The sequence below is a fragment of the Hippocampus comes genome, unplaced genomic scaffold, assembly GCF_001891065.2.
Source record: "Hippocampus comes isolate QL1 unplaced genomic scaffold, H_comes_QL1_v1.1 scaffold174, whole genome shotgun sequence".
NCBI classification, from domain to species: Eukaryota; Metazoa; Chordata; class Actinopteri; order Syngnathiformes; family Syngnathidae; genus Hippocampus; species Hippocampus comes.
In genome coordinates, this window is record NW_017805983.1 from 5,520,962 (window position 1) to 5,533,606 (window position 12,645).

Genomic DNA, 12,645 nt, shown 5'->3' on the forward strand with positions numbered 1-12,645 from the left:
AGTTAAAGGTATCAAAGACCTATAATGTCCAGATGGCCAAATTTTTAGAGACAAGTTGTCTTTATATTATAATTAAAGTGACTGCCAATGAAAAAATATCAAAAGGTTTTAGGACAATATTATTTAATGATTAAAGTTTATTAAAGTATTAAAGTTAAATTTGTTAAAATTAAACGTTCCTTTTTCATCAACAGCAGCAATATCTTGGCGTAACATCAGTGACAGAACTGGAAATAACTGGGACGAGTCTAGAATGCTTAAATGTCCAAAAACAGTGTTTAGTCATCATCAAAATTTAAGTGGCTACCTCTACTCATGCCCACGTCAACCTTGAGCCATTCTATTTTGTTTTGTTAGCCTTAATTCTTCACATTTTGCAAGGAAATTACACCAAGCAACTAAAGAAACAGCTTCGTGCTGGTGTCATTCTGTTGTTGGAGTCATCAGGTGAATGTTTAGTTTTCACTAACAATGTGGGCAGGTCATAATCGAATGAAAACCATCAGAAACCAAGCCGAAAATTACCACCAAGTCTTTTGCAGTCCAAAACTGTAAAATAAAGTACCAATGTTGGAAGCCTTGAAGCAGACCTTTAAAGTCCTCCTGGAACAAATTGTGCTCCTCGTGCTTAGCCCATAAGGATTTGTGTTTGTGATTCTAATCACGGTAGGGTTGTTTCAAATTGGTTGTTAAAGAGATTCACATCTCTCCTTGGCCTGCATGAGCCTGGATTGTTCTTTTCGTGATGTAATGCATGCAAGACAAAGCCGTACAGCAGATTAAGGAAATAAATTCCCTTGGGGATATAAATGGGATTCATGTAAGGGAGAAAAAAAAAATCAAATGAAATTAAAGGAAAAACATCCCTGGCAGCCATCCGGCCGACTGATTTGACAAATTCAAATGATCACTTGTTCATGAATGAATTCTATGAATACAGAACGTCGCCAACGTTTATCTTGTTCTGTGGTTTGAATGTGATTTCCAGTATTTCATCAAAACCTTGGAGGCAGCCTAAAAGAAAAATGATAATGTGTCCCTTTTCTATGACATACCTCAGCCACCACAGCTGGTTCCCAACCTACTTTGTTTGTTTGAGGGGCGCGGGGGGGGGGGGGGGGGGGGTTTGTTTTTTTTTTTATGTGTGATTGTTTTGTAAACCTGAACTTTCTGAAGAAGATGCACTTGACTGTCCTCCTCCATATATAGAAAACGGGAGCAAACTTGAAGGACAGACGTTTCTGCTTTTGTCCATTTACAGCTATAGGAAAACAAATTCATCAATCAGTGCATTTTCTGAATCGCTTTAAAACCCATATTGCACGCACATTGTGGACCACATACAGTATTCTTTTTATGTGTCACTTCTTACATGTTGGGACAGGAAATGACATTTTGAGGTTATTACAGTCAAACAAAACTTTTCTTGTCAGGTAATGTGATTGGCCCGGTGTGATTATTGGACAGAATTAATAGTGTGTTGCTATTTATTTATTCTTTTGCCCTGACATATTTTGATAATACTTCAAGTGTCATTCTGAAGAGCAGCTCCACCACCTCAGAATCAACCCATGTTCATGATTTATTTATCAAAAAAATATGGCATCTAATTCATAATTTACTTGCCTCTCCCAGCTTCCAATAAAGAATGTTCAGTCACATTTCCTTTTGCAACCATTCATCTTGACTACAGTACGCCTCAGAGGACTCCACAGCGAACAAGTATCAATCAACCGCCCCCACCCCCACATACACAACATGTGCAAAGCAAAACACAAACCCAGCAGAAAGGCTGAAAATTCTAAGATGTTATATAAGCCGATGTGATGCGGCATCGTTCTTTCCATCAGGTCTACAAAACACAATTACAGCTGTGATTCTCAACCAGTGGGTCGGGACCCAAAAGGGGCGCGTAGTGGACAGCGAGAAAGACATAGATAATGGCATGCATATTCATGGACTAGAAGTGTTTTTCATACAAGAAATAGCTATAATCATAACCGGTTGCTGATGGTGTCGTGGTGCACTCGCCTGATTTGTGTGCGGGGTGAGTGGGATCGGTTCCCGTTTAGTGACGGTGTGGATGTGGGTGTGAATGGTTGTTCGCCCTCTATATGTGCGAGTGATTGGCGACCAGTTCAGGGTGGAGTGCGCCTTCTTCCCGGAGTCACCTGGATATCACTTTTTGCGGGTGATACATTCCAATCCCCCCTGCAAAATTAATTTCTGCAAAGTATTGGTTGACATCTTTTTTTAGAGGGCTGGGGTGGGGGCGGGGGGTGGTTACGGCTCTATTAAGCTATTACGAATGCCCCAACACCATTTATACCCTTCTAAACACTTGTTAATCTCAAAAATGTAGAATAAATACTGAGCTGCTGATTATCGGTGACAAGAGGTGTACTTTTTATGGTCTTGGTTTTTGAAAAACACATTTCCTTGAAAAAAAAATAAAAATCTAAATGTTCTGACTGGTCCAACATTGAAGGAAGAAAAATAGCAAATAAAACTGCAATACATGAAGCAATGGTCGCAAATGAAAATCTGTGATAGAGTGAATCAGCAATAGTGAAGTAGAAAAGGAATACTGTGTATATATTTGGGATACTTTTTTATCACCTATCTGCATGTGCCAATTTTCAACAGTATTTATAATACTGTATTTGAAAGGTTTACGTTCCTCTCTGTCAGAAAGATTTGATCTGATCATTTCAATTTTCCACAGTGTGTGTAGTGATCCCTTAGAGAACCTTCTCCTCACTCTTTTATCCATTGCAACAGATTATCCAGGGTGAGAGTGTTTTCTTCAAAAACTGTGTGAATGAAATCCAATTCTGTGAAATGTTCTCAGCTGGATCCAGGAATCGTTGTTGTGCATTCCAACACTTTATCTGGAAAAAGCCACACACACACACACACACACACACACACACACACACACACACACACACACTCACACACACACACACACACACAAAAAAAAGCCTCTCTAATCGCAATCTAAAGGATAAATTATGTTTGGATGTACTCATTGGAAGCAGGCCGCAGCCAGAATAAGCCTGTTGTGTATTTTATGGGAGATAAAGCTATACATTGTCGGAGGAAAGGCTGCCTCAGGTGAACCCTTGAATACATTTACACATAAAAATGAGGCTTGGAGAACAGATTACCAATCACCTGGAACAGAAAAAATACTTTTTGTATTTTTTTTTGGTTATACTTTTCATCTAAATGTACAGTATGCATCCCAAAGCAAAGCCCTTCCTGATCACAAACAGAACGATGATTTAGAGTGATGATGCAAAAAAAAAGAAAGTGGACTGAACATTTCTGCTTATCTGAATTGGTTTCACTTGTGATCGTTCTTACCAATTCATCAGAGCTAAGCCGTCTTTGCAGCAGCACTAATGAAGATTGGTCAGGGTGGGTTATCGCTGCTTGTGTGGTCATGAATTTAGTATCGAACGGAAAGACACATTTTGGCACAAATACTGGATGATGCTCTGTCTCCCAATGTAAAATCATGTCACACCATGTTAAACCACATCACGTTCTGTTTGAGTGGCAGGCTACGGCTGGTTGGAATCAAAACAAATCGGATCTTCAAGCCATGTCCAAATTTCTTGGTTATTTCTCGGGACTCCCTGTGGCCAAATAACAATAATCCCTGAGATTGGATAGCACACTTTATTGTTGATGCCGAAAAACTACATTAGAGTCTTTCAGACTCATTGAATGGAAAGTGGCGTGTGCACATGATGTGGGATTACTTACAATGCCGTAAATATTGGTAGACATCAGTGAAAGTCTAGCAAATCTTATTTTTGGATGAGCCAATGAAATTTACACAAATTCAACCACAGGTCAACATAATAATTGTAAAAAAAAAAAAAAATCAGGGAGGTACAGGTGTTATGTTTTGTTCGGTGAGGATTAGAGGAAAACTTGTTTTATAAAGTTGCTATGTTCATTTATGTTTGGCACTAACAAGACTATACTGACAATGCTGAAGACTGCACGCTTGCCAAGGCTGAACACGAATGCCAGAGTGGTAGATTGTTGAATACTCACGCCTAGTGACAGACAGAATGCTATTCATTCAATCCATTGAAAAATGGTTGTTTGCTTTTTTGAAAACAGTAATGATAAGAATTAAAATTCAAAGGCTGGTTGTGAATTTGATAGACGATGACATCAGTCCCACCATGTGGACATGACAACCACGTTGCTTACTACTCAACAAGTGAAAGAGAAATAAGAAACATTGCCGTCTTCCGATTTTCACACAAAATACTATTTGCATTTTGGATCTGAACAGAAATCTGATTAGCTCCTTCTTCATCCCATACATGACTCATCCAGTCATGCCATCCGTCTCTCTTCCAGAAAATTGCTGATTTGAGAGCAACTTAATGATTGGTGTGTCACTTGGCACTTGTCGTGACCAAAATTTGGGCTTGCGGTAGTTAGGAGGTTTATTGACAAAGAAAGGTTTAGTCGAAATAGTAAGAAGCAGACTTATTTCAAAATGAGATTGGTGTCTTCTTCCAACTGAAACTCAACTGTCAAACTCATGAGGAAGCGACTTATACAGAATACTGTCTGCACATTTTTGTCATTCGTATCCTGCTTTGAGTTGCAGAATTGAAGTAAACTTTAAATGACGCGTGTAGCTATTCCCTGCAAGGGGCACAAATATATAAACACCTCCACTGAGGTCTTTCTCATCCACACTGTACCAGTGCTCGATCCAATTACGTCCATGTTACTCCTTTCCTCCATTTTTATTAGGTCCATTCAAGTGACCTTTCAATTGGAGGCAGTAGCAGTCAGAGGCCTGCGTGTGAGTCAGTTATTGATAGAAAAACGAACGTCATTACCAGCACTTGTCTCAGAGAGATTTTTAATCGCCCCGGAAAGTGAGGCCAGAACCCAGCCTCTGCGTGGATCTGTTCTGATTACTGATTGAGGCTAATTAGCTCCTCACAGGGGGCTGCGAAGTCGGCAGGATTTCACACTCGAGGTGAGACTTCCTAGGCTGTCTCACCTTTGTGCCAGCTACATTAACCTTCCCCTTCCACCTTTCCTCTGCCTGTTATGTTCTATTAAAGGCAGTCTTGAAATGCGCTGCAGTTGTACAGCTAAGAGTTACATAGGGAATATAAAAGGAAATAATTGCATCCTAATGTGCTCTTCAAGGGCTCATCCTCGAAGTGAAACATTTCTGTGCTGTGCGTCTCACTTACCTCTTTAACGTGTTCCATAAGCTCTCCATAATTATGGGAGGATACGTGTCATGCGCAAAGGCATGACGGTTTGCACAGAGCCTGCATTTCAGCGGCTCTGTGCGTTTGCAATTTTCAAACCAAACGATGCTTCTCACAAGGGAAGCTAAAATCTCCAAAGTAAAATGTCACTGGCTTTTCGCCCTTTTTCGTAGTCAGGAATTAATCACGCCACCTAACTGCATTCATTCAGGGTCCCCTTTGGTTAATTGGAGTGCAGCTACCGAAAGTGCTCAGCCATGATTTATTCAGTGGGCAGGTAGAGCACCACTCACCTCATCCTTCCCCTCCCTCAACATCGCCCTACAGAGGATGGATGGCTCAGTCCTGCATTCAGCCGTACACGGTGCATCCTCATCCCGCAGGCCAATCGATTGTGAGGGCGTATTTCAAAAATGGACTGCTGGGTGACAAGACAACAGAACATTGAACATTTATGTGTCGGAAGAGTTTACAAAGTTGTAGCGCATTCACATGAAGGCTTTCATCTTGCCTTTGCATATGCCAGAGGCAGGTCAAGGTGAAGATTTATTGTATGAATTTGCATCATCCGCCCGCCTCTTCATAGCTTTTTGTTTGATTTACATGTCATGCGCTGATATACTAAATGCGTTTTGACAAGCACAGTAGAATCTGTTTGTCCCATATTGAGTACGGGTCACGTAAAAGAAACCATCACGGAGAGCTTGAATTGAATCATTCAGTTCGCCAAATAGCTGGCAGCAACCACTAAATCCAATTTAAAATACAATTGTGTAGGTCGTATGGTCATCTACTGTCATGAATGACATACAGTAGCATGTGTTTGTGACATTTCACACCGTGTTCACAGAATGCGCATTCTTCAACAGCCACATGTGGCGTTTAGCAGACAATCAGTCAAAATGGAGAATGGATCTTATGAACCACAGATGCAGTTTCCATTTATCAACATTAGAATTGCACTTTCTCTTGTGAGAGTCAGTTGTCGTGATACCGGCGTACCATTACCCTGGGATAACCACACTTGAATAGTTAATGCGGCTTTGAGGCCCCCTCTGCATAACAAATGGGTCCATCCGTCTCACCTAGACCCCCCTGGGTGGCGGTGGCCCATTTCATTCTCAGCAACTCCAATCATTTGTCAATCTGGCAGAAATCTGACACTCGCCAATGTGGGATACTCCACACTGTGATGTGGTCAAGAGACGGACATCCTGGTGTCAGAGAGATAAGATGACAGGTGATATTGGTCTAGACACCAGTAAGGGATTACTCAAGTCTCATCACTCATTTTGCCACTGCAGATGAAGAATGCGAGCAAGCAAAGTGAAGAAACAAACCAAGATGAATTTCTGTAAAGTGGCCAATTGTACAAGTGATGTGCGCAAAGCTGTAATGATGTACAATGGAAAGGGAGCTATTGTCAGATCGCAAATCTGCACACTACACTCATGCAGTGTGCAGGGTTCTACCAGACAGACAGCTTTGCCTTTTGTCAAACCTTCCTGACAACAGGACACCAGTTAAAGCGGAACCAATAGGGCAAATGTTGAAACCACTCAACTCTGCAGCTAAGCCTCATACTTGTTTGAGTCTGTAAACAGTTATCCCCCGGCCTGGCTCTTATTTGTTGTGGTGGTAGTCACATCAGTACTCAGTGGACGGAATCTGTGCTCCCCTCTCGTGCAAAAAAAAAAAAAAAAAAAAAAGTGCTGATAAAAGTGAGCACAAATCGCGTCCCGAAGTAACAAGCACAGATGCCGCCCGGACAGTTGCCTGTATCAGGGTAATGCAACTGCTTTGCTAGAATGTGACAGCACCCATTGTGGGCAGAGGAACCCCTTCCATTTTGATCAATCAGATAAAACAGAGGAGAGTGCAAGCAAAAATAAATAAATAAATATCCAGATGCCCTTCCGTCGTGCAAGGTGACTCTTGGAGAAGCCTCCCGGAATCCTCAAACATACGCACGTGTCAATTCTGATCTTCTCATGATTCCTTTACTTAAATTGGATTTCCACCTGATGAGTTTCAGTGAAGGAATTAAGTAGTAATTTAATTCAGATGCTTCTAATTGTTATTTGTGAAGAGCAAGCTATAAATAACACAACAGAAGGGTGCTAACTGTATGTGTGGGGGTGGTGACTGTATTCCTTATTGATGACTTTGCTGTATATTATAATTCATCTACGCGACCACAACGTTTATACGACTGCGTGTTGCCAGGTGGTGAAGCACGCCGCATCCTCAATAAGTGGAGAATAGATTCTGCTTCCATGAGGTGATGATTTAACGGTATACGACTGCCCTCTGGTGGAAGAGATCATTTCTGTACCTTACAAGTCAACTCAACTCAACTCAACTCAACTCAACTCAACTCAACTGTATTTATAGAGCACTTTCAAACAGCCATCGCTGCATACAAAGTGCTGTACATGGAGCAAATTAACATATACAACAAACAGTAAAGCAAATCGGTAATAAAAACAGTCAATAAAAACATACAAGAGTTGTATGTTAAGTGTATCAACACCAGGGGGCGAGATTGATTCGGTTTACTGTACTGTATTGTGTTTTTCCTCAAGAATCATCAAGCGCTGTTGTGGGTTCAATGTTGACTACAGTATTTCTGTGCACCTCGCTTCCTTTTTGGAGGCCGTGTTGGCTGTGTGAATGGTAAGTGTAACGAAAATGTGTGTGCTGTATTCTATCCGGATGTTGTCATATTTAACTTCAGTTCCTATTTCAGTTAGATACTTTGCACATCGAATTTTTCGTTTTGACTCGAGTGTGGGCACTTTTGGCCCATTGATACTTTTTTTTTAAATGGTGGATTACATATGTATTGTTTGGGGTAAAAGAGTTTGTGCAAACCTTTCTCCCTTTTTAAATCATTGGCCTTATGTGATCTAAGAAACTAAAGGTTAAAATTCAAAATTTTTATTGCGCTCATTTTCATTACCAGGACCAATGCAGTGTTTTCAATTATTTGTTTGGGGTCAAGTGGTGACGGTCTATTAGAGGATTTGGGGGATTGTAACATAGAGGTACGCATTTTGGGGCAAGCTGAGAGGGAGTTTTTCAGTTTATATAATAATAATGCATTAATAATCATCAATGTTAGAAAGGTGCCACTGAACAAGAACTGATGTTAAAAATCTTCTGCATTACAAGTTGCAACAACAACAACAAAAACATTAAAAATCTTAATAACAGGCTGTGTGTATTTGGACAAAATTGGCAACGAGCAAGCTGAAAGTACAGTGAAATTGAACAAAGCCTAGGGTTAAAGAAATTATTTGAAAAAAAAAAAAACAAGCATGTTTTTTGACATGTGGTTCATACTTCCCAAAATATGACCTCTATTTCAAGAGGCTTGAAAGAAACTTCACATTTGTTGTCTTGAAAATACAATAAAAAGCCATCCATTCCTACATTTTCTATACCTGTTATCCTCTCTACGGTCACGGATGAGCCGGAGCCCATTCCAGTTGACTTTAGGCAAGAATCTTGTTTCAGCCAACCCAGCCCACATAAAAATAATAATAATAATTTTTCCCCCAAAAAAATTAAGCATTCACATCTTAGGACACTTCAAAGTCATCAGTTAATATAGTATGAATGTTTTTTAAATGTAGGTAAAAACAGTGGAACCCACAGAAACCCGCAAGCACAGGAAGAACATTTCAACTACACACAGGGAGGCCTGAGTCCAGCTTCAAACCCTTCATCCATCCATCCATCCATTTTCTGAACCACTTTATCCTCACGAGGGTCGCAGCGGGTGCTGGAGCCTATCCCAGCCGTCTTCGGGCAGTAGGTGGTGGACACCCTGAACCGGTTGCCTGCCAATCGCAGGGCTTCAAACCCTCAACCTCAGAATTGTGGAGTAGATGTGTTGAAACATTGAATCACAATAAGCGCACGACTGGTCACTTGAAATTGCTTGATGACTGTGCATCACCTTTACCAAAGCTATCTAAGGTTTCAATGTGAGCAAAGATTTAAGGCATCAAAGGTGTGGATGAAGCAGAATGAAAATGCAAGAGGCTTGAATTTCACAAGATTTTTCCAAGGTCAAAGAATAAGAGTGTTTCACAATAGTGTGTTCAACGTGCAGGGACGAGTCAGCATGAGGCTACGATGATAGTTTTGAGTAAATGAGCTTGAGAAGTTAAATATTTTTTAAATCAATGAAAAGACGTTTTAATAATCGTGATTTTAATCTCAATCTAAAAATCGTGATTATTATTTTTTTTCCAAAAATCTACAAGCCCTATCTCACAGCACCACGTTGACATGGAAAAAAGGTCCATGTTGCATGTTTAGATTTGAAATGGCGTTGTACTGTACATCACACGAATGAAAAGCTCATGGAATTCACATTCCCAAAGAATTCTAAAACTACACAAAAAGTGAGTCATACCAAAGATTGAGACTGTGGCTGGCAAAACAACTTTTAAATATAACTCGGTTTTCACCCTTTGAAAATGAGTCACGGGGTGAGTGATGCTCCCAAAAGTCCAAAAATCTCAGGATGTGGCGATGTAAAGTTGACTCAGCGAGAGGTAAAATGAAGTCGTTCGAGATCTCCGGTTCTTGTCTGCATACGGGACCTTCACATAAATACAGTTCTGTGCTCACTAAACAAGCTGCACGCGCTTCTTCCTGTGTTTGTGTGACTCAGATACTACTCATAAACGGCCCCACCCCCTCGCCCACGAACCTCCGCCCGCCCCCTCACACAAGGAGAAAAGACGCCCACACTCACATTTGTGTCTCCACCCACCTTGCCTTTCAACTACTCCCACACATTCCTCCCTCCTCCAAGTGCATGTGCGCTCTCCCTTCCCTCGTTGCTGCTTCCTTCATCCTCTCTTTTGTATGTCGAGCAGGAGGATGCGAATAGGATGCGTGCACGTGTGTTACTCATGTTCTGCCCCATCCAGGGCCAGGCGTGGCACAATCAGGGAAGGGGAAAGCCGAGCACGGGTAGAAGGTTCTATCCACATCTGTTAGCCGGTTCGGCAGCAGCGAGCCTTTGCAGTTTCCACACTGCGCCTCGCTCAAAGTGGATTGCTAGAATGAGCGTGACATAGGGCAAGATGGATGAGCATATAGAAAGAGGGAAAAAGGGCAAGAGGACATCGGTAGGGGGGATGGGTGAGTACGCAAAAGTGGGCTAATACCCCCCAACCCCACCCACACCCCCGACTGTCCCTCCCACTGAGTTGGTTAATAGGATTCTGTCTGCCTTAGGCTGCTGCACAGTTCAAGAGCCAGGAGATGATGAGTGAGGTGGTCGCCCCTTGCGAGATTTGATTTTGGATTTCAGACCGTCTCACGAGTTCCTTTTGATGGCTTCTCTGAACGTAGGTCACCATCAGGCCACTACACACCAGATGATTGGGAAATGTAATCTCAAAAATCAATCTGATAGCAAAAGATTTTTGCGCACTCACTAATTGTATACAGCCACCAGAGCCAGGACTGTGGATTCAGGTTGAAGGCACAAGGAAAATGCATTTTCACCTTCATCTTTATTGACAAAATTATATCAATAAAACCAGAACCACATTTTCCACATGGGGAAAAAAAACAATTTGTTTTGCATTGTTGCTCAGTCCCATCGTTGGTCTCCAGGTGGTGCCAATGGCTGGGAAGGACAAACCCACACAAGAGAAACTATTTCCTCCTCTCTGTCCACATTCTGAGTGGCTGGTGTGGCAGAGATGTGTGATGGCGCAGGGGGATGGGCCTGAAGTTGTTGGGGAAGATGGAGAGGAAGGAAGTGAATAGAGTAAGAAACAGGGAATGAAGGGGGTGGCATGCAAGGCTCGCACATGCTGAGCAGAACATTGGCCTCATTGAGAAAAACACCCTCCCAGTTCATGCCCATCCTATTCACTCCTCCACAGTCAGCCTCATACAGTACATTCAATATTTAATTTCAGGAGAAATTAAACAGCCCAAGTCCACAGCATATTGTTTGAAAGCCCAGGGTTCTCCATTGCGTTTCAGTTCTAATCACTTCTAACCTTGTATGCGAGTGAGTTGCAGATCATTTACATTAGAAACTGTGGTGTGAAAGTAGCAGCAAGTGGCTTGATTACGACACAGTCTAGCGTGCATGCACCACACCCATACAGCACACGTTAGATGTTTATCTTGTTAGATGCAAGACACCACCACCCCATGGAATGTGAGAAGCTTTTAAAACTCATGCAACTGGTATTGTCATCCTGCAAAGTACTGCTACATTGAAAAGTAGTCAGCATTGAGTGTGAAGTAAATGTATTTACAGATACTGACTGTGCGAGAGCTTCAGTAAATGCTTTCGCTTACTACCTGCGCAATGCTGAGCAGTGAAACGTTACAATAACCCTTTCATATACATGTGGCTATGGAGAGAGAGACATTATTAAAAGACTGAAAGACAGAAGACAAAGGGTGCTAATTTTACTGTAGGAATAAAAGAACAGGAAGTATTATTGTCAAAATCTACAACCAAAACATGACTGAGCATAAAGTTTTTCATGCCTGGCGCAAGTGTAGTAAATGTGCTCATGGTTGGAGTTTTCCAGTTGTGGGCACATGAGTAAATTTCACCGGTCCATCATTCATCGTTTGCCAGCGGCTAGCCTGCCATTCATCATCCGTACGGCATTATTTCAGTCTGTCACTTCGTCAGCATTATTTTAACCACACTTCCGTCATCGCAAAATTATAATCTATAATATATATACAACAATAATCCTCATTGTTATTTTAGGATTGTCAGTTATATATGTCTACAAAGTGCTGCACATGGAGCACATATCATATATACAACAATATAACAACAAATTAATAACAAAGACAGTAGAAAGCACCAAACAGTAAGACTAATATCAAGTCTGAGTCATGCCATGCCAAATGCCATAGAATACAAATGAGTTTTGAGATGAGTTTTAAAGATGGGCAGCGATGTTCAGTGGGAGGTCATTCCAAAGAGAGGGACCAGCAACGGAAAAGGCTCGATCCCCTCTGAGCCTCCGCTTAGTTCTTGGTACTTCTAATAATGTCTGGTCCGCAGACCTGAGGCGCCGGGCAGGTGTGTAGGGGCGGATGAGCTCAGAGAGGTAAGGTGGCGCGAGGCCATTTAAACATTTGAGAACAAATTATAGGATCTTAAAAAGAACTCTAAAATGTATTGGGAGCCAGTGAAGTTATTTATGTTATGTACAGAAGCTATTTATACCTGGATCAAATTCACCAAAATTTATTACAGCACCTGCGCCACAACGTAGACCTGATTTTACCTGGTCTAAAGTCTCATCTACTTTCTGTCACCAAATTATACTATATTATTACAATGTAGTAATAGATATTTCAGCCC